Below are 22,038 nucleotides of genomic sequence, written 5' to 3' on the forward strand. Positions count from 1 at the left end.
ACTACTGGTTTCAAGTTCAGTGACCTTGTTTTGGCATTCGTGTCTTTCTACAGCAGGTCTGAATGCCACTTCAGTCTGATCAGCAGTTTCCAAGTTTACAGGATCAACAACATCTTCATTTCAAAGACATGAGTGAAATGTTTCAGACTCTGGATTCAGAGTCTGTGCCCTGTGTAGTATTTGGTACCATCACATAATGTAGTTCATCTTCACTCTTGCTATAAGAATCACTGGAGTCCAAACTCCTGTCCTCATTTTCATCTTTTATTTCATTAGTTTATCTTGTTGTCTGTGTCTTCCACTGTGGTGGTGTAGTAGATCCAAGGGTAAGGAGTCACAAGAAAGTAAAGGACTGCAGTGAAGAACTCTAACACCTCCTTTTCAGTCTTCTGCTTTTACTTCATAGACTGGACTATCCCCTTTCCTTTCAGTTTCCTACATGAATCCTATCTTCCTAACAGAATCTTAATTTGCCTGTTCCTCCTCTCTCTGAAAGTTTCCCGACAAGAACTTGGTCACCTGCGAAGAGGGCAGCACCATGCACTTTCTGATCATGATTCTTTCCATGTGCAGGAGATTTTTTGAGAACATTTTGATAGCAGTTCTTAAACTTCTTTCATCTTCTGTTTCCATTTCTCAGTCAAATCTTTATGGTCCCCAGCTGCAGACTCAGCATTCATAGGTAAAGCAATTTGTGATATCAATGGGCAAATATGGTGCTGTAACTATCTGAATAAATTATTTTCAAACTCTGCCCCTTGTTCATGATGGATCCTCTTGGGGAAATCAAATTTTTAGAACAAGGTAATTGAAGATCATAGAATTCATAGAAGATTAGGGTTGGAAGAAACTTCAGGAGGCCATCCAGTCCAACCCGCTGCTCAAATCAGGACCAACCCCAACTAAATCATCCCAGCCAGGGCTTTGTCAAGCCGGGCCTTAAAAACCTCTAAGGATGGAGATTCCACCACCTCCCTAGGTAACCCATTCCAGTGCTTCACCACTCTCCTAGTGATATAGTTTTTCCTAATATCCAACCTAGACCTCCCCCACTGCAACTTGAGACCATTGCTCCTTGTTCTGTCATCTGCCACCACTGAGAACAGCGGAGCTCCATCCTCTTTGGAAACCCCCTTCAGATAGTTGAAGACTGCTATCAAATCCCCCCTCACTCTTCTCTTCTGCAGACTAAATAAGCCCAGTTCCCTCAGCCAACTAGACATCGAGACATTGATCACTACCCGTTGAACCTGATGATCTAGCGAGCTTTCTATCCACCTTGTAGTCCACCTTATGTTTCATGAACTGTCCCCAAGATCAAATTTATTATGTATCTGTCCCACCCAATTTATAAGCAGAACATGTGTTTAGGTAACTAACCACAAGATATACCCTAGGTTTTTCCATAGCTTGATTAAGGCAAAATATGACCCCAGACACATCCATAAATACTGCAGCTTTCATGTAAACACATCAGATTTGCATCTTCCATATCTTTGTTATTTACTGATAATAAATGAGTTGTAGAAGAAAAGATATGTGCGTACATTACACAGCATGGTCTCCTCCAATTTTCTTTAACAATATCCTCTTCTTTCCAGAAAGACTAAGAGAAGCTGGTTTTCCTAAGGTGAGCATCTTACAGGGCTCACAAAGATATGTGATCCACCAAGAAGCAGCATGGTCCAGTGAATAGGGCAATACACTGGGATTTGAAAAATCTGGGTTCTACTCTGTGCCTTTCCCACCCATTACCTGACTGTGTGTTCTGTTTAGACTGTAAGATATTGGGAGCAGGGTCACTATTCTGTGTTTATACAGTACCTAGCACAACGGGGCCTCAATCTCAGTTGGGGCTTATTGGCACTACTATAATATAAAAAGTAACTCTTACCAAAGAAGTCTTGAAGAAGATGCTTCTTCAATGGGGCTTCTGATCTCATCAAATCACATAAACTAAGTAGGGTTGTGGCTGATCAGTACTTTAAGTGGCAGTGTTCAATGAGAAGCTAGAATGGTGCAAGAAGTGATGCTGAGGATTCAGTAGGAGGCACTCTTCCCTCTAGTCTACTTTACCCTGGTGTATTGCATTGTTACATCTTAAAATGGTTCAACTGAATTGTTACATAAGATAAGAATGGCCCTACCGGGTCAGACCAAATGTCCATCTAGCCCAGTATCCTGTCTTCTGACAGTGGCCAGTGCCAGGTGCCCCAGAGGGAATGAACAAAACAGGTAATCATCAAGTGAGCCATCCCATCGCCCATTCCCAGCTTCTGGCAAACAGAGGCTAGGGACACCATCGCTGCCCATCCTGGCTAATAGCCATTGATGGATCTATCCTCCATGAATTTAAGAAATTGTTGTAAGTTGTAATGATGTCGTATATCAATATTAGACAATCTCACTTGTATAAACGTGTCTGGTGTCTCCAGACACAGCACTCTTTCCAGCTGTTGCAGTAAAGTGCATTGTGGGTAATTATTTCCAGCACAGGTTCCTGAAGCAAAGATTTATGGGAGTAACAATTCTCAACTGGAGAAGTGCTGTACAAAATATTTTTTTAAATGTGAACCATGTACATTAGCCTTTTTTACTTGTACAGAATAGAATATATTTATAAGACAACATTGAATACAAATATTCAGTAACCGGAAAGATAATGGAGTAAATAATTAATCAATTAATTTGCAAACACCTAGAAGATAATAAGGTGATAAGTAACAGTCAGCGTGGATTTGTCAAGAACAAATCATGTCAAACCAACCTAGTAGCAGTGGCGCTGGAACAGTTTTTGGAGTGGGGGTGCTGAGCTGCACCCCTCTTATCCCTGTCTGCACCCCTCACTGCCCCCTAGACCTGGGAATGGGAGCAGGGCAATGGCTCCAGGGTGTGTGTGGGGGGGAACATGGACAAGGGTAAGGGAGCAGAGGCTGGGGCCACAGCTAGGGGTGGGTGCAGAGGCCCGGGCATGGGGCCAGTGGCCAGGACCCCACATGTGGGGCTGGTGGCTGGGTGGGACCCTGGGGCTGGCAGTGGAGCCTCTGGGTGCAGGGCTAGTGGCTAGGCAGGACCCTGGGCCAGTAGCAGAGCCCCTGGGTTGGCCGCTGAGTGGGACCCTGGGCCAGCAGCGGAGCCCCTGGGTGTAGGGCCGGTGGCCGCGTGGGACCCGGGGCTGGCAGCAGGGCCAGCAGCTGGGAACCCAAGCAGCAGGAATGCAGGGCTGGGACGTTGGATGCAAAACCTGGCGGTGCTGCAGCACCCCCCACACCCCTACTTCCCGTGCCTATGCCTAGTAGCTTTCTTTGACAGGGTAACAAGCCTTGTGGATGGGGGAAAGTGGTAGATGTGGTATACCTTGAATTTAGTAAAGCTTTTGATACTGTCTCACATGACCTTCTCATAAACAAACTAGGGAAATATAACCTAGATGGAGCTTGTGATAAATAAAGGGGGGGCGACTCCCTTTGATGGACACCCAGCCAGCCAGCTATCTGTAAAATCCCTCTTGATAGCTGTTCTTTACTTGCTTTACCTGTGAAGAGTTAAAAAGTCCCCCAGGTAAAGAAAAAAAGTGGACACCTGACCAAAAGAGCCAATGGGAAGGCTAGAACTTTTTTAAATGGGGAAAGAAACTTTCCCTTTGTCTGTTAGTCTCTCTGGGCTGCAGGGGCATGGAGCAGCAATGCTATAAGCAGGAATGCTGTGTAACGTTTGAACCAGGTATGAAAAATTATTTTCTGTACCTAGCAGGACTCATTGGGATAGGGAATGTTTAGGTAGACGCGATCAGGTTATTTCTTTATTTTGGCTTGTGGATCTCCTCTGTGCTAACCCCAGATGCTTTTGTTTGCTTGTAACATTTAAGCTGAACCCCAAGAAGCTATTTTGGGTGCTTAATTTTTGGAATTGATCTTTTAAAATCTAGCAAAAGCCTAAGTTACAAATTTATTAAAAACAAGAAGAAAGAAAATACAATTTACCTTTTTTAATAAGAGGATTGGATTTTGGTGTCCTTAGAGGTTTGTGCATATGTTGTTTAATTAGCAGGTGGCAACCACTAATTTCCTTTGTTTTCTTTCTCAGCTTTTCTCAGGGTGGGGGCGGGGGGAGGGGGAAGGGCTTGAGGGTACCCCACAGGGAGGAATTCCCAAGTGCTCCTTCCTGGGTCCAAGGGTGGTTGGTATTTTTGTTTGTTTGCTTGCATTTGGGTGGTGGTAGCGTTTACCAAGCCAAGTTCAGAGAAAAGCTGTAACCTTGGGAGTTTAATACAAGCCTGGAGTGGCAAGTATTAATTTTTAGAATCCTTGCAGGCCCCCACCTTCTGCACTCGGAGTGCTAGAGTGGGGATTCAGCCTTGACAGAGCTACTATAAGGTGGGTGCATAATTGGCTGGAAAACTGTTCCCAGAAAGTAGTTATCAGTGGTTCACAGTCATGCTGGAAGTGGATATCAAGTGGGATTCGTCAGGGATCAGTTCTGGGTCCGGTTCTGTTCAATATCTTCATCAGTGATTTAGAGAATGGCATACAGAGTACAGTTGTAAAGTTTGCAGACGATATCAAGCTGGGAGGGGTTGCAAGTGCTTTGGAGGATAGGATTAAAATTCAAAATGATCTGGACAAACTGGAGAAATGGTCTGAAGTAAATAAAATGAGATTCAATATGGACAAATGCAAAGTACTCCACTTAAGAAGGAACAATCAGTTGCACACATACAAAATGGGAAATGACTGCCTAGGAAGGAGTACAGCAGAAAGGGATCTGGGTGTCATAGTGGATCACAAGTTAAACATGAGTCAACAGTGTAACACTGTTGCAAAAAAAGAAAACCTCATTCTGGGATGTATTAGCAGGAATGTTGTAAGCAAGACACGAGAAGTAATTCTTCCACTCTACTCCGCGCTGATTAGGCCTCAACTGGAGTATTATGTCCAGTTCAGGGCACCACATTTCAGGAAAGATGTGCACAAATTGGAGAAAGTCCAGAGAAGAGCAACAAAACTGATTAAAGGTCTAGAAAACTTGACCTATGAAGGAAAGATTGAAAAAAAATGGGTTTGTTTAGTCAAGAGAAGACTGGGGAGGTGGGGGGGTCATAACAGTTTTCAAGTTCATAAAAGGTTGTTACAAGAAGAAGGGAGGTAAATTGTTCTCATTAACTTCTGAGGATAGGACAAGAAGCAATGGGCTTAAATTGCATCAAGGGTGGTTTAGGTTGGACATTAGGAAAAGCTTTCTAACTCTCAGGGTGATTAAGCTCTGGAATAAATTGCCCAGGGAGGTTGTGGAATCTCCATCATTGGAGATTTTTAAGAGCAGGTTAGTCAAACACCTGTCAGGGTTAGTAGATAATACTTAGTCCTGCCATGAGTGCAGGAGACTGGACTAAATGACGTCTCCAAGTCCCTTCCAGTCCTATGATTTTGGTTCTTTAGTGTTTTAGAAACAAAAAATGTCTTACGATTATGTACACTGCTCCTTATAAAAGAGAGAACTCCTGTGCATAAGACTACAGAAGCTGACAGAATACAGGAGATCTTGCACAGGGTGGTCTTAAAGGGCTTGCAGGAGCATTGTGGGATCATGCTGAAACTGGACCAATTGCAGTGGTACAGCTGCAATACTGGAATGCAAACAGAGCAATGATTCGGCCGTACTTAAAGACAAGTATTGTGTACACAATAGCAGAAAGTGCCCATCCCAAAGCGAGCGCACATGACCCACAGGAGCCCCAAAATGGTGAGTAAGCACAGGGGCAAGGGGGACTGATTGCTTCAGGGCCGTACTTTCCTCTGGGTTTCTGTGCCTTGGGGAGAGCCAACAGCTGCAGGGAGCCCCCATACAGAACACTGTCCCCACATTTTCCACAGGATGAGTTCATCCTGGAAGGTATCTCGCTGCTGAGGGTGACCCGGGAAGCAAGGGAGAGTCTTCTACTACAATGTGGCTTCCACGCTGGCCCTTATGCAACTTGCCTATGTGCAGCAATGGTCCCCCCCCCCCGCCCTTCATGGCACAGTGGCGTGAACATGTTAGCCTTACTGGGACAAGGAGCTGTGACAAAGTTCCTCCTCTATCTTGGTGGGTCCTGCGCTTATTGGCAGATTTTCTTGCCTCAGAGATTCACCATGTGGGTTGGGGAACAGCCCAGAGACCTTCCCCTCTGGAAGAACCCACAGTCCAGGTCAATTGGGAGGTTTGGGGGGAACCCGGGCCCGCCCTCTACTCCGGGTTCCAGCCCAGGGCCCTGTGGACTGCAGCTGTCTATAGTGCCTCCTGTAACAGCTGCATGACAGCTACAACTCCCTGGGCTACTTCCCCATGGCCTCCTCCAAACACCTTCCTTATTCTCACCACAGGACCTTCCTCCTGGTGTCTGATAACGCTTGTGCTCCTCAGTCCTCCAGCAGCACACCCTCTCACTCTCAGCTCCTTGTGCCTCTTGCTCCCAGCTCCTCACACTCCCCCCCCAAACTGCAGTGAGCTCCTTTTTAAAACCCAGGTGCCCTGATTAGCCTGCCTTAATTGATTCTAGCAGCTTCTTCTTAATTGGCTCTAGGTGTCCTAATTAGCCTGCCTCCCTTAACTGGTTCTAGCAGGTTCCTGATTTCTCTAGTGCAGCCCCTGCTCTGGTCACTCAGGGAACAGAAAACTACTCATCCAGTGACCAGTATATTTGCCCTCTACCAGACTCCTGTACCCCACTGGTCTGGGTCTGTCACAGAGCACAGTAGCTCTGCCAAGGAACCTGCACAAGCAGATTTCCCAGCTTCTGCATGAGACCTTTGAAGAGATCACTGAGGCTGATTACCGCGATGTGAGAGAGCACATCAACGCCCTATTCCGCATCTAGGCATGCACGCCACCCTAACCCTTCTTTCTGCAACCCTCCTCGCCCCAAGAGCCCGCACCAAACAACTACCTTCCCAAAATAAAAGCCACTTACCGGGTACTTCCTCTGCTGTTTGTTCTTCCCCAAGCACCATCCGCTGCGACTGGCTACCTTCCTCCTGGCTTGAAAACAGCTCCTGGCTGCATGCATCTATGGATGCCGGGCCGTCCTCTGGCTCTGGGCCCCCCTCCTCAACACCCTCATTCCCGCTTTCCTCCTCCTGCCTTGTTGAACTCTGTGCTGCTACGGCCTCTGAAGCGTCCATGGTGGTCTTTGGAGTGGAGGTGGGGTTGCCCCCAAGTATCACGTCCAGCTCTTTGTAGAAACGGCAGGTCATGGAGGCAGCACCGGAGCGGTGGTTTGTCTCTTGCGCTTTGTGGTAGCCATTCCGCTGCTCCTTCGCTTTAACACTGCACTGTGTCCTGGTCATGGCCCCTTTCCATCATGGTCTTTGATATCTGCCCATAGGTATCGTAATTCCTACAGCTGGAGCGCAGCTGGGACTGGACAGCTTCCTCCCCCCAAACACTGATGAGATCCAGCACCTCGCCATTGCTTCATACTGGGGGATTGCCTGGCACGTGGAGGCATGGTCACCTGGAAAGATGCACTGAGAGCACTCCACGCCTTGCTGAGCAAACAGGAAGGGGAATTTCAAAATTCCCAGAGAATTTAAAGGGTGGGTCTGACAGTTGGTCACCTGAGGGCAGAGCAGTAGAGTTCAAAGTGATGACCAGAGTGGCTAGAACAGGCATTGTGGGACACTTCTGGAGGCCGATCAGAGCACATTAATAGACCAGGGCGTCCACACTGGTGCTGTGGCGCTCCAGCCGTGGCGCAACAAGCTTTATGCTTCTCATGGAGGTGGATTACTAGGGGCGCTCCAGCCGGGGAGTCAGGGCACTCTACATGCCTTGCCAGTGTGGATACCTCAGGAGTTAGGGCACTTGGGGCTGATTTAATGCACTCTAACTTGCAAGAGTAGACAAGGCCCCAGTGTGGGATTGCAGCATTGTTCAGCCTTGCACCAAGCTATTGCAGTGATGATAATGCTTGTATACCATTGCAAACACCTTGATCATACGGCATGTTACAAACATGGCAGGTATTTGTAGTGCCAGAATTCTGTAGTGAGGACAAGGTTTCTGGGCAGTGCTAAGCCAGTCTCTGCTTGGTGTAAGAGGTGTGATGCTTCAGGTGGCAGTTGAAGTTTCCAAGGCATTTTGTGCAAGAGTTACAAATACTAGGATAGGTATCCTGGTTGTATTCTAATTTGAGTAACTACATTTTACCTAAAACAGTTTTCTGTGTATTGAATGGGATTTTTTTTCTTTTTGGTAAATCTACCTTATGCTCCAGATAACAACCTGTAAAATCCCCTCTTTTTATGCTATTGATTTAGTAGGCCTTAATTATTGTATTTAGAGAATAATTTAAAAATCTGTGGTTGTCATTAGTATCTCCAATAATTTATATAAATTCCCAGATTAGTAAAATCTTGCCTTCTGAGCATTATAAGTAGAAGTAACTATGAACTGAACTTTGGTTTTAAAACCTAGATCTTAAATCAGACAATGGCGTTCTATCTTAGAGGGTAAACCCAATACAGTACAGCATTATTACTTTACAGATCTTTTGATCTGTATTTGAATACTAAATGTACTAAACAGTGTGGCCGGGCTCTAAGTACAAATCATTATGGCAGAGTTAACTGTGAACTCTCCTCTTGGAAAGGCCTAAATGGAACATTCCATCCATGCTGAGGAAAACTAAGGTACTTGCCAGACAATCAGCCAATCAGGAAACCCAGTGTTCTGAAAGCTGCAGAGACAACACTCTTAATTAATTAAGGGTGCTTCAGAATTCCTTAGAATTCTGAGCAGTGATTAGATCACACAAGTAAGGATTCTTTAAAGAGAAATAAATGCTATGCAAATATTGTTTACATTGACATATATCGTGTTAGTCTGTATCCACAAAAACAACAAGGAGTCCGGTGGCAGCTTAAAGACTAACAGATTTATTTGGGCATAAGCTTTCATGGATAAAAAACCTCACTTCTTCAGATGCATGGAGTGAAAGTTCCAGATGCAGGCATTATATAATGACACATGAAGAGAAGGGAGTTACCTCACAAGTGGAGAACCAGTGTTGAGAGGGCCAATTCAATCAGGGTGGATGTAGTCCACTCCCAATAATAGATGAGGAGGTGTCAATTCCAGGAGGGGCAAAGCTGCTTTTGTAATGAGCCAGCCACTCCCAGTCCCTATTCAAGCCCAAATTAATAGTGTTAAGTTTGCAAATGAAGTTTAGTTCTGCTGTTTCTCTTTGAAGTCTGTTTCTGAAGTTTTTTTGTTCAAGAATAGTTACTTTTAAATCTGTTAGAGAATGTCCACGGAGATTTGAAGTGTTCACCTCCTGGCTTGTGTATGTTACCATTCCTGATGTCCGATTTGTGTCCATTTATTCTTTTACGTAGAGACTGTCCGGTTTGGCCAATGTACATGGCACAGGGGCATTGCTGACACATGATAGTATATATAACATTAGTAGACATGCAGGTGAATGAGCCCTTGATGGTGTGGCTGATGTGGTTGGGTCCTCTGATGTCGCTAGAGTAGATATGGGGACAGAGTAGGCAACGAGGTTTGCTACAGGGATTGGTTCCTGGGTTGGTGTTTCTGTAGTGTGGTGTGTAGTTGCTGGTGAGTATTTGCTTCAGGTTGGGGGGCTGTCTGTAAGTGAGGACTGGCCTGCCTCCCAAGGTGTGAGAGTGAGGGATCATTTTTCAGGATAGGTTGTAGATCGTTAATAATGCGCTGAAGAGGTTTTAGCTGGGGGCTGTACGTGATGGCCAGTGGTGTTCTGTTATTTTCCTTGTTGGGCCTGTCCTGTAGTAGGTGATTTCTGGATACCCATCTCGCTCTGTCAATCTTCCCCAGGTGGGTATTGTAGTTTTAAGAATGCTTGAAGATCTTGTAGGTGTTTGTCTCTGTCTGAGGGATTGGAGCAAATTCGGTTGTATCTTAGGGCTTGGCTGTAGACAATAGATCATGTTATGCGTCCTGGATGGAAGCTGGTGGCATGTAGGTAAGGATAGCGGTCAGTAGGTTTCCGGTATAGGGTGGTGGTTATGTGACCATCACTTATTTGCACTGTAGTGTCCAGGAAGTGGATCTCTTGTGTGGACTGGTCCAGGCTGAGGTTGATGGTGGGGTGGAAATTGTTGAAATCCAGGTGGAATTCTTCAAGGGCCTCCTTTCTGAGGGTTCATATGATGAAGATGTCATCAATGTAGTGCAAGTAGAGGAGGGGCGCTAGGGGACAAGAGCTGAGGAAGCATTGTTCTAAGTCAGCCATAAAAATGTTGGGATACTGTGGGGCCATGTGGGTACACATAGCAGTGCCACTGACTTGAAGGTATAAATTGTCCCCAAATCTGAAATGGTTGTGGGAGAGGACAAAGTCACAAAGCTCAGCCACCAGGTGTGCTGTGGCCTCATCAGGGATACTGTTCCTGACAGCTTGTAGTCCATCCTCATGTGGAATATTGGTGTAAAGCGCTTCTACATCCATGGGGGCCAGGATGGTGTTTTCAGGAAGATTACCAATGCATTGTAGTTTCCTCAGGAAGTTGGTGGTGTCTCAAAGATAGCTGGGAGTGCCGGTAGCGTAGGGGCTGAGGAGAGAGTCCAAATAGCCAAATAATCCTGCTGTAAGAGTGCCAATGCCTGAGATGATGGGGCGTCCAGGGTTTCCAGGTTTATGGATCTTGGGTAGCAGATAGAATACCCCTGGTTGGGGCCTTAGGGATGTGTCCGTGTAGATTTGTTCCCGTGCTGAAGTGTTTCTTGAGCAGATGGTGTAGTTTCTTTTGGTATTCCTCAGTGGGATCAGAGGATAGTGTTTCTGAGGCTGTGGATGGCATTGCATTCTGTATGGCTGAGGTTATGGGACAAGTGATGCTGTTTGCTCACAATTTCAGCCTGAGGTTCTATAATTTCTAGGACTCTTTATTCACCTTTTGCTTTGGCAACTTCTGTTTGGCTAAAGTCCATAGATGAGCTATCACTGGTAACATCTAACTTTGTCTTGGGCTGAAAAGTATGTCTGTGGTTTCTAATGCATAAGCTTAGCAGACAGGTTTAACATAGGTTTATTGCTGTAAATAATGCACCTCTTAGTTTCTAGGAGGAGCAGGCACTGAAATAATACCACTTATTTCACTGATCAGAAGTTCTTATTTATTATGACTGTTACTCTCTTGAAACATACAGATGCAACATGGATCAACACACCTGTATGTTTGGTGTGTGCATTTAGTTTAACAGAAAATACACACTTGACATCAGCAGCAGTGAAATGGTTAAGAAAATGAGCAGCAACTGAAGCAGGTTTTTCAGGTGCAATAACATTGGAAGGCAGTAATTTTATCTGAATAATATCAGATAAACAAACTGATCTCTTAATCAAGGAAAACTGAGTCCAACACCTTAAACCAATAGGTGGAAAATTAAATAGCACATCCAAGTGTCGAGGTAATCATTTCATTTTGAACAAAGCTGGATAAACAAGATGTTCTACTTGATGATGATAATAGTGAAATATTAGCCAAAGGCTCCTTGTCCTTGGGGTGCAAGGGCTAAGAGTTAGGGAACAGGGCTATAAGTCCATGCTGAGACATCTAAAGATCATGTAATTTTTACCCCAAAATTAACCATTAGATTAAAGGAGGCTTCAGCGCCTAGTGAACTAAGCCTTTCAAAAAGGGCACATTTCCAATACTTAATGTGCACAGGACCCAGTAACTTCAAATGTGGTCTCCACTCACACTAATGATACAGAGAAGCCATCCTCAATAAACAGTCACTTAATTCACAATTCAGCAGTCAATAGTAGAGCACTGGAGACCTATCAAGCAAAAATATTAGGAGTGGAAAGTGCATCCATCAATGTGAAACTCAAACAACCTCTTGACCCACAATCCACCTCAATTCAATCCACTCCACTTAGACAGAAACTGCTTCCAGCTATGCAAATAGTCCATTCTGTCTGTCTTATTGGCCTTTCCTCCACCTGACCTAATTAGTGTGGGGAGTAAATAGAAGCATGGGGTCAAATACAGGGCTGAAGTTTCCTTCAAATGATTCCAGATCTGACAATGCTACTGAATAGTTATTGACATCCAAGAGACTGAAGGCTGTGGATAAAAGCTGCAGCATTTGGATGTTTGGAGGTGGAAATAAGAAGAGCAGGAGAATGGCTTAGGAGAGTTACAAACACCTGAAAATTCAGGTTCAGTATAAAAACCCATAGTATCAGTACAAATAATTAATATAAGTGGTGTAAGTAGATTCCATTGCTTTCATGTGCATTTTTGTGGGCAAACTAAAGCATTATCTATCACTGTGACTTTTCTAAAAAAGGCTCCAGGTGATTTAAAAAAAAAGTTTAATCACGAAAACAAGATTACCACAATCAGGATAGTCTATTACTAGGGTAAGCAAGCCTAGTCAGGGAACTCACATGTTCTTTCCATGGTATGAATCCAGATAGTGGAGTTTTCCAAGAATTTTAATGAGCACGTTAGACTTTTATTAACTTTAAATGCCCTTTTCTTTTGGCATTTCTAGCTGTTATGCTACAGGAAAGATCAGACCATATTATAGTGCTTTTCTAGATTATTTAACCACCAGCTATATTTTCAACTGATCGGGTCCCGTGAGCTATCTGTGGGTTTCTGGGGGAAGTTTAAGGTGTTCTGTTCCATTCAATATAGATTCTTATACCGCACTCATCACTTAGCATGTGAGTGCTTTGCAGTAGTGCAGTAACTATTCAGTGACTACACTTTTGTCACGTGTGTGTTTTTTCTCATCCTCTCCCAGGAGAGAAATGTGTTCTGGGGACCGTCTTCTTTTGAAAGGGTTTTAGGGTTCTATTGTTGCTATGTATTTGTTACAATTATGACATTAGATCAAAGAAATGTGCCTTGAACTTGGAGTGGAAGGTGGTGAGGTTTGTGACGGTCCTTAGTTCCTCGAAGAGTTTATTCCACAGTCTTGGACTGGCCCCTAAGAAACTTCTGTCTCTCATACCCTTTACCCTTATTATGGAGAATTCCACTGTGCCAGAGGAGCATAGCTGTCAACCATAGTTTTCATTCTGGAGCTTTTAGACAGCTTCTAGATATCCTGGGCCCAGGCCATGCAGCATGTTGGAGGTAAGGACCAAGACCTTGAATGTGATCCATAATTCTCTGGGAAGTCAGTGTAGAGAGTGGAGAACAGGTTTGGTGTCCTCACTGTAGCCTGTGTTGCTGAGATGTGCTGCAGTGTACTGCACAAGCTGGAATTTCCTAATTGCTGAAGGCTTCATCTCATTGATGTAGTCCAGCGGAGAAGTGCCAAAGGCATGAATAACTGAGGCCAGGTCATCATCCACCAGGATGGGACAGAGTCTCCTAGCCATCCAGAAATGTTAGAAAGCATTCCTCATGGATGCTGCTATGTGAGAACTTAGCATCTGTGAGGAATCCAAGGCCTGGTCTACACTATGAGTTTAATTAGAATTTAGCAGCGTTAAATTGAATTAACCCTGCACCCGTCCACACAACTAAGCCATTTCTTTCGAAATAAAGGGCTCTTAAAATCAATTTCTGTACTCCTCCCCGACGAGTGGAGTAGCGCCAAAATCGATATTGTCATTTCGAATTAGGGTTAGTGTGGCCGCAATTCGATGGTATTGGCCTCCGGGAGCTATCCCACAGTGCACCATTGTGACCGCTCTGGACAGCAATCTGAACTCTGATACACTGGCCAGGTAGACAGGAAAAACCCCGCAAACATTTGAATTTCATTTCCTGTTTGCCCAGCACAGGTGACCACAGAGAGCTCATTAGCACAGGTAACCATGCAGGCCGATAATTGAAAAAGAGCACCAGCATGGACCGTACGGGAGGTACTGGATCTGATCGCTATATGGGGAGAGGATTCAGTGCTAGCAGAACTTCGTTCGAAAAGACGAAATGCCAAAACTTTTGAAAAAATCTCCAAGGGCATGATGGAGAGAGGCCACAATAGGGACTCAGAGCAGTACCGCGTGAAAGTCAAGGAGCTCAGACAAGCCTATCAGAAAACAAAGGAGGCAAACGGTCTCTCCGGGTCAGAGCTGCAGACATGCCGCTTCTACGCTGAGCTGCATGCAATTCTAGGGGGAGCCGCCACCACTACCCCACCTCCGACCGTGGATTCCGAGGCGGGGGTAATCTCATCAGCCACACCTGAGGATTCTGTGGACAGGGAAGAGGAGGAGGAGGAGGACGAGCTTGTGGAGAGCACACAGCACTCCGTTCTCCCCAACAGCCAGGATCTTTTTCTCAGCCTGACTGAAGTACCCTCCCAAGCCAGTACCCAAGACCATGACCCCATGGAAGGGACCTCAGGTGAGTTTACCTTTTAAAATATAAAACATGGTTTAAAAGCAAGCATTTTTGAATGATTAATTTGCCCTGAGGACTTGGGATGCATTCGCAGCTAGTACAGCTACTGGAAAAGTCTGTTAATGTGTCTGGGGATGGAGTGGAAATCCTCCAGGGACATCTCCATGAAGCTCTCCTGTAGGTACTCCAAAAGCCTTTGCAGAAGGTTTCTGGGCAGTGCAGCCTTATTCCGTCCTCCATGGTAGGACACTTGACCACGCCATGCTAGTAGCAAGTAATCTGGTATCATTGCATGACAAAGCCTGGCATGGTATGGTCCCGGTGTTTGCTGGCATTCGAGCAACATCTGTTCTTTATCTCGCTGTGTAATCCTCAGGGGAATGATATCACTCATAGTAACCTGGTTGAAATACTGGGAATTTAATTAAGGGGACAGAGGTGGCCATTCCTACTGGGCTGTTTGCCTGTGGCTGAAAAGAAATCCTTCCCTGTAGTAAGCCAAGCGTGGGGGGTGGAGGTGGGGATTGGCGCTGAGCTTTTCACATGTGGCTAGCAGGGATCTTCCCTGGTACCAGCCACGCGGTGGGGGGAGGGATAAAGCGATCATCCCAGAGAACTGGATGGGGGGGTAGTTTGTTTTCTGCTGCTGAAGGTTAACAGGAAAAGCGCAGCACTCAACGAGTTTTGCTTGGTATGTGGGAAAGGAGGGCGCAGAAGCCGAAAGACAATGGCTTACCATGGCCGCATGCAAGCCAAATTCTGTTGCCCGGACCTGCGTCTGATCTCTAGCAGCAAAGCCACAGGCACTCAATATTAAGAGGCAAAATGCGACCTTGCACAGAAATCACGTGCTATGTAATGTGAATAGTGTTGTTCACCGTGAAAGAGTATAAGCATTGTTCTGTAAAATGTATCTTTTAAAACAATTCTCTCCTTTTTTCCCTCCCTCCAGCAGCTGCAAATTTTTCAAGCCTCCCTCCTCCGTCCCGAAGGCTATCTCAGATAAGGTGTCGGAAAAAGAGGACGCGAGACGAGATGTTCGCGGAAATCATGGAATCCACCCGCACTGAAAGAGCTCATCTGAATGAGTGGAAGGACATGGTTTCAAAGTATAGGAAAGATGCCAGTGAACGTGAGGACAGGAGGGACCAACGTGAGGACAGGAGGGATGCTCCAGATGAGAGGTGGCGGCAGGAAGATCAGAGGAGGCAGGATGCAACGCTGGGGCTGCTGCGTGAGCAAACAGACATGCTCCAGCATCTGGTGGAGCTTCAGGAATGGCAGCAGGATCACAGACTGCCGCTGCAGACCCTGTATAACCACCCTCCCCCCTCACCATGTTCCATAGCCTCCTCATCCAGATGTGTAAGAACGCGGAGGGGGAGGCACCGTGCACCCTCCCATTCCACCCCAGTGGACAGCCCAACCAAAAGGCTGTCATTATATTGAATTTTTTCAGTGGCCTTTTACTTCCCTCCTATCCTCCTCCCAAACCTCATCCGGGTTACCTTGTTGGTTCTCTCCCTATGTTTATAATCAATTAATAAAGAATACATGATTTTTAAACGATAGTGACTTTATTTCCTTTGAAAGCAAGCTGTGATCGAAGGGGGAGGTGGGGTTGCCTACAGAGAATGAGTCAATAAAGGGGGCGGGTTTTCATCAAGGAGAAACAAACAGAACTTTCACACGGTAGCCTGGCCAGTCATGAAACTGGTTTTCAAAGCTTCTCTGATGCGCCGCGCTTCCTGGTGTGCTCTTCTAATCGCCCTGGTGTCTGGCTGCGCGTAATCAGCAGCCAGGCGATTTGCCTCAGCCTCCCACCCCGCCATAAAGGTCTCCCCCTTACTCTCACAGAGATTGTGGAGCACACAGCAAGCAGCAATAACAATGGGGATATTGGTTTGGCTGAGGTCTGAGCGAGTCAGTAAAGTGCGCCAGCGACCTTTTAAACGGCCAAATGCACATTCCACCACCATTCTGCACTTGCTCAGCCTGTAGTTGAACAGCTCCTGACTCCTGTCCAGGCTGCCTGTGTATGGCTTCATGAGCCATGGCATTAAGGGGTAGGCTGGGTCCCCAAGGATAACTATTGGCATTTCAACATCCCCAACAGTTATTTTCTGGTCGGGGAAGTAAGTCCCTTGCTGCAGCCGTTTAAACAGAGTAGTGTTCCTGAAGACGCGAGCGTCATGAACCCTTCCCGGCCAGCCCACGTTGATGTTGGTGAAACGTCCCCTGTGATCCACCAGTGCTTGCAGCACCACTGAAAAGTAACCCTTGCAGTTTATGTACTGGGTATCCTGGTGCTCCGGTGCCAAGATAGGTATATGGGTTCCATCTATTGCCCCACCACAGTTAGGGAATCCCATTGCAGCAAAGCCATCCACTAGGGCCTGCACATTTCCCAGAGTCACTACCTTTCGTAGCAGCAGCTCAATGATTGCTTTGGCTACTTGCATCACAGCAGCCCCCACAGTAGATTTGCCCACTCCAAATTGATTCCCGACTGACCGGTAACTGTCTGGCATTGCAAGCTTCCACAGGGCTATCACCACTCGCTTCTCAACTGTGAGGGCTGCTCTCATCCTGGTATTCTGGCGCTTCAGGGCAGGGGAAAGCAAGTCAAAGTTCCATGAAAGTGCCCTTACGCATGCGAAAGTTTCGCAGCCACTGGGAATCGTCCCACAACTGCAACACTATGCGGTCCCACCAGTCTGTGCTTGTTTCCCGGGCCCAGAATCGGCGTTCCACAGATAGAACCTGCCCCATCAACAACGTGATCTCCAAAGCGCCAGGACCCGCGGTTTGAGAGAAGTCTGTGTCCGTGTCCATGTCCTCATTACTCTCGTCGCCGCGCTGCTGTCGCCGCCTCCTCCTTGTCTCGTTTTTCTGGTCCTCCTTCAGCATAAACTGCACGATAATGCGTGAGGTGTTTACACTGTTCATGACTGCTGTCTTGAGCTGAGTGGGCTCCATGCTTGCCATGGTATGGCATCTGCTGTGTTCACCCAGGAAAAAAGTCGCGAAACGGTTGTCTGCCGTTGCTTTCATGGAGGGAGGGGTGAGGCTGTACCCAGAACAACCTGCGACAATGTTTTTGGCCCCATCAGGCACTGGGATCTCAACCCAGAATTCCAATGGGCGGGGGAGACTGCGGGAACTATGGGATAGCTATGGGATAACTACCCTCAGTGCAACGCTCCAGAAATCGACGCTAGCCCCGGTACATGGACGCACACCGCCGAATTAATGTGTTTAGTGTGGCCGCATACATTCGACTTTATACAATCTGTTTCCAAAATTCGAATTCTGTAAATTCGGATTAATCCCGTAGTGTAGACATACCCCAAGAGTACTCCTAAAACCATGGACTGAATTGACCAATTGTGGGGATACACCTTCCATCACAGGAGACTGCATCATGGCTGCAAACTCTTAAAAATGCTTTCCTCTGCCCACTAGCATCACCTCTATTGCTCAGGTTCAGCTTTAACCAGCTGATCTTCATCCATGAGCTGATCTCGTCCAAGCATTAGGTCATTTTAGTGGTAGAGATGTGGCTGTATGTGGCATACATACAGATGTGTGTCATCTGCATATCGCTGGCATTTGAGTCCGTATCATCTGACCAGTTCACATAGTGGTTGCATGTAGATGCTGAAAAGGATGGGAAAGAAAACTGATTCTTGTGGGACTCTACGGATGAGAAATGTAGTGGTGGAGGTGCAGATTTCCATCACTATTTGTTGAGTGTGTGCCTCCAGGAAAGATTCAAACCATTTTAGTACATTACCCTGGAGCTATGTCACCTCTCTCAGGCAGGACAGCAGTATCTCATAGTCAGGTGTCAAATGCTGCAGAGAAGTCCAGGAATGTGAGAATGTATATCTATCCTCTATCCACTGACAGGAGGAGATCATCCATCAGTGCCACTGAAGTGGTTTCATTTCCATGTCCTGGCCTGAATCCAGGTTGTGCCAGGTATACAATGTTGGCTTCAATTGGATGAGTATGGAGTTAGTCTTTGGCTACCTATTCTACAGGTTTGCTCAAGAATGGGAGGTTTGACACTGGGCAGGAGCTGGCTAGAACCCATGTATGCAGGTTGGGTTCAAAGGAGAAAGGAAAGAATCCTTCTCTGAATGATGCATTGGCTGTTTCAGTCAGGATTGGCACACAAGGTGTTCATGACTCTTTCACAAGCCAGTAATGGCATGAGTTGGATTAATAAATCTTGGGTTGAGATTCCTTTAGGGTGTCCAGAACTTCTTGCTGAGTGGGAATGCAGCTGGGCTGTGGATTGGTGAGTATAGGTAGAATGGATCCATATTGGTTGAGAGAGCTTCCTAAATGTGCATGATCTTCTCAATGAAATAGGATTATAGTTCTTAACAGATCTTGGTGCTCAGTTCTGATGCAACCTGTAAGTACTCAGGATTGATGAAGCAGTTTACCACCCTGGATAGAGCTTTGTGGTTGGCTTTGGTAGCCTGCCTCTCCCTGCCCTGATGCCACAGCGGAGATAGGCAGAGGTGCACAATTTGGAGTCCCATTGATGTAAAAAAGAAGGGGCTGCTTGCTGGGCATTGTCTGCAGTGGCCTCATGTCTTTTGGAATTCCAACCATCCCCAACCTTGGTCTGAAACAGCCAGACTGAGATGATCTTCAAGACACATTAACACCTCCTTTTTTGCAGGTTTTTGAAAAGGGAGGAAGGGGGCAGTGATGAGCGAATTGGGAATTATTGGGTAGGGTGGGGTATGAGCCCATGAGTTGCCTGTTTTGTTGGTGGGGTTTTTGGTTTAGGGCCTTCTCTTTTTCAATTTGAGAAATTTACTCCCATTCTTAAACACATTGTATTAAAGATATTTTCTCCTAACATTTCCCAAATCAGTCCTCTGTGCATGATTTTAATAAGCACTTCCAATAAAGACAAGCTAGTCTGGATTCAACTTCCATTTGTCACCTCAGGTTGCTACCCAACTCCTGTGAGGCATCTGCTGTTTCACCTGCTGCAAGTAATTTCAAATCAGGATGAGACTCTTACCAAATCTGACCAACCCCACAGCTCTGCACTCACCCTACTATTGGTCAGCATCTTCTGATCATGCCTGGGCCCAATGTTCCTGCGTTTCTTCCACCTACAGCTGGATGGCACTAAGCCCTTGGTTAAAATTATTTCTTGTTACTGGGTTCCATGGGCTCATTTTCTGAGGAATTTACTAGAACCCCCCCCCACACACACACACACTCCCCTTTGGGAAGGCTTTCTGAAGGGTTATATGCGGAGTCATTCCATTACTTGCCACGTGGGTGGAAAGGAGAGTAGGTCTGAGCTCCTTTCTCAGATAAAATTAGCCAGTTGGAATTTCCATTAAGAGGAGTGCTGGATCAGACTCCAGGATCTGTAAACTCTATAGTTCATAATAGAACATGCAGCACAATGCATTTGGGATTCAGCTAAAAAAAAACTAGCTCCAACAAGCCACGCAAGGATGTTTGTTGATAGGCTATTGGTGCATGTCTTGAGTGCATTATGAAGCAGCTTCTCCAATTGAAATATTAAGTAATAGACTAAACACTTATCTACACACAGTAAGTTGTTCCACGTTCACTATATCAGTATAGTTAAAGTGGTATACCCTCCACCGCCAGGGGGGAATGCAGTTATATCAGTATAAAGGTGTTTATATCAGTATAACTTATTTCCATACATTTATATCAATATAAATCCACCCTACAGGTTGTACCAGTAAAAAAATCACACCACTAACCAGAATAGTTTTAAATACTGGTGCAAAATCTTTCTATAGACCAGGCCTAAGTAATGGCTTTTGTGATAATGCTTGGAATTGTTATGAGTAAGCAAATTATTCCTATGGATTCTCACTGGCTGTTTCAAATGAGTCAAAGAATACGAAAGCTTTGTATAGAAGCAGGGCCGGCTCCAGGGTTTTGGCCGCCCCAAGCAGCCAAAACCAAAAAAAAAAAAAAAAGCCGCGATCGCGATCTAAAATAAGACGCGATCTGTGGCGGCAATTCGGCGGGAGGTCCTTCACTCCCAGGCGGAGTGAGAGACCGTCCGCCGAATTGCCGCCGAATACCTGGAACTGCCGCCCCTGTCCGGAACGGCCGCCCCAAGCACCTGCTTGAGAAGCTGGTGCCTGGAGCCGGCCCTGTATAGAAGATTTTCATTAGTTGCAGGCTGGCATGGGGAAATGTTGGCATTAGTATCCGATTACCCTGAATTATAGAAATGTATGGCTGGAAGGGACTTCAAGAGGTCATCTCATCTACACCCCTTTGTCCACCCCTCCACCCGTGCTAAAGCAGGATTAAGTAAACCTAGACCATCCCTGACAGGTGTTTGTCTAACTGTTCTTAAAAACATCCCAGGACAGGGATTCCACAACCTCCCTCGGTAGCTTGTTCTGGTTGTTAGCTATCTTTATAGTTAGATAGGTTTTCCTATTAGCTGACCTGAATCTCCCTTGTTGCAAACTATAAGACAATTACTTCTTGTCCTACCCTCAGAGGAAATGGAGAAAAATTGGTTGCATTCATAAGTCTAATAGGACCATTCCTCATTGAATTCCTGCATCTCATATCACCTGTAGAAGGATGGTCACTACCCAAGCACCCCTTCTGGTCAGATTTAGGTCTGCAGTGCCCTGCCTCAATTTCCCTCCTAGGACTTCAGATATACACAAGAGACATTCATGACTCCACTAATAGCCTTTTCTGGTGTCTGGTTTATTAGCATAAAGTTTAAAAATAAACACAAAGTCTTCCACCCCAGCTCAGGGCCACCCAGAGGATTCAGGGGGCCTGGGGCAAAGCAATTTCAGGGGCCCCTTCCATAAAAAAAAGTTGCAATACTATAGAATACTATATTCTCGTGGGGGCCCATGTGGGGCTCGGGGCCTGGGGCAAATTGCCCCACTTGCCCCCCGCCTCTGGGCAGCTCTGCCCCAGCTGTAAACTGGGCACAGCCCCTCCTCCCTGTGGTTCTATCTCTTACTGCTCACTGAGCTGCTGGAGAAGTCACGAGCCTTTTTGCTATTTCTGAAAGGACAATTAAACTTCCAAGCTGGGCTTTCTACCCAGCCACGACTCACTTCCTCAGGGATGGCTGCAGAAGACTCTCTCTTCCTGCATCTTCACTCTGCAGTCCCCCTTAGGGCTGTCCACCGGCTTCTGTTTTTCTATACTCCTCCCCACAGCCTGATTCAGTCACATGACTGTCATATAATAGGGTTACCATATTTCAGCACGGAAAAAAGAGGACGGGAGGAGCCCCGCCCCCGTTCTGCCCTAGCCCCGCCCCTTCCACTCCCCGCCCCCCTCAGAACCCCAACCGTCCCCCTGCTCCTTGTCCCCTGACTGCCCCCTCCTGGGACCCCTGCCCCTAACTGCCCCCCAGGATTCCACCCCCTACCTAAGCCTCCCTGCTCCTTGTTCCCTGATTGCCCCCTCCTGAGACCCTCCCCCATCCTAATTTGCCCCTAGGATCCTACCCCCTACCTGTCCCCTGACTGCCCAACCCTTATCCACACCTCCACCCCCAGACAGACCCCTGGGACTCCCACGCCCCATCCAACCACTCCCCACCCCCTGACAGCCCCCCCCCAGAACTCCCGACCCATCTAAACCCCTCTGCTCCCTGTCCCCTGACTGCTCCGATCCCTCTCCCCACCCC

The sequence above is a fragment of the Terrapene carolina genome, unplaced genomic scaffold (genome assembly GCF_002925995.2).
Source record: "Terrapene carolina triunguis isolate 2854851 unplaced genomic scaffold, T_m_triunguis-2.0 Scaffold58, whole genome shotgun sequence".
Classification (NCBI taxonomy): Eukaryota; Metazoa; Chordata; order Testudines; family Emydidae; genus Terrapene; species Terrapene triunguis.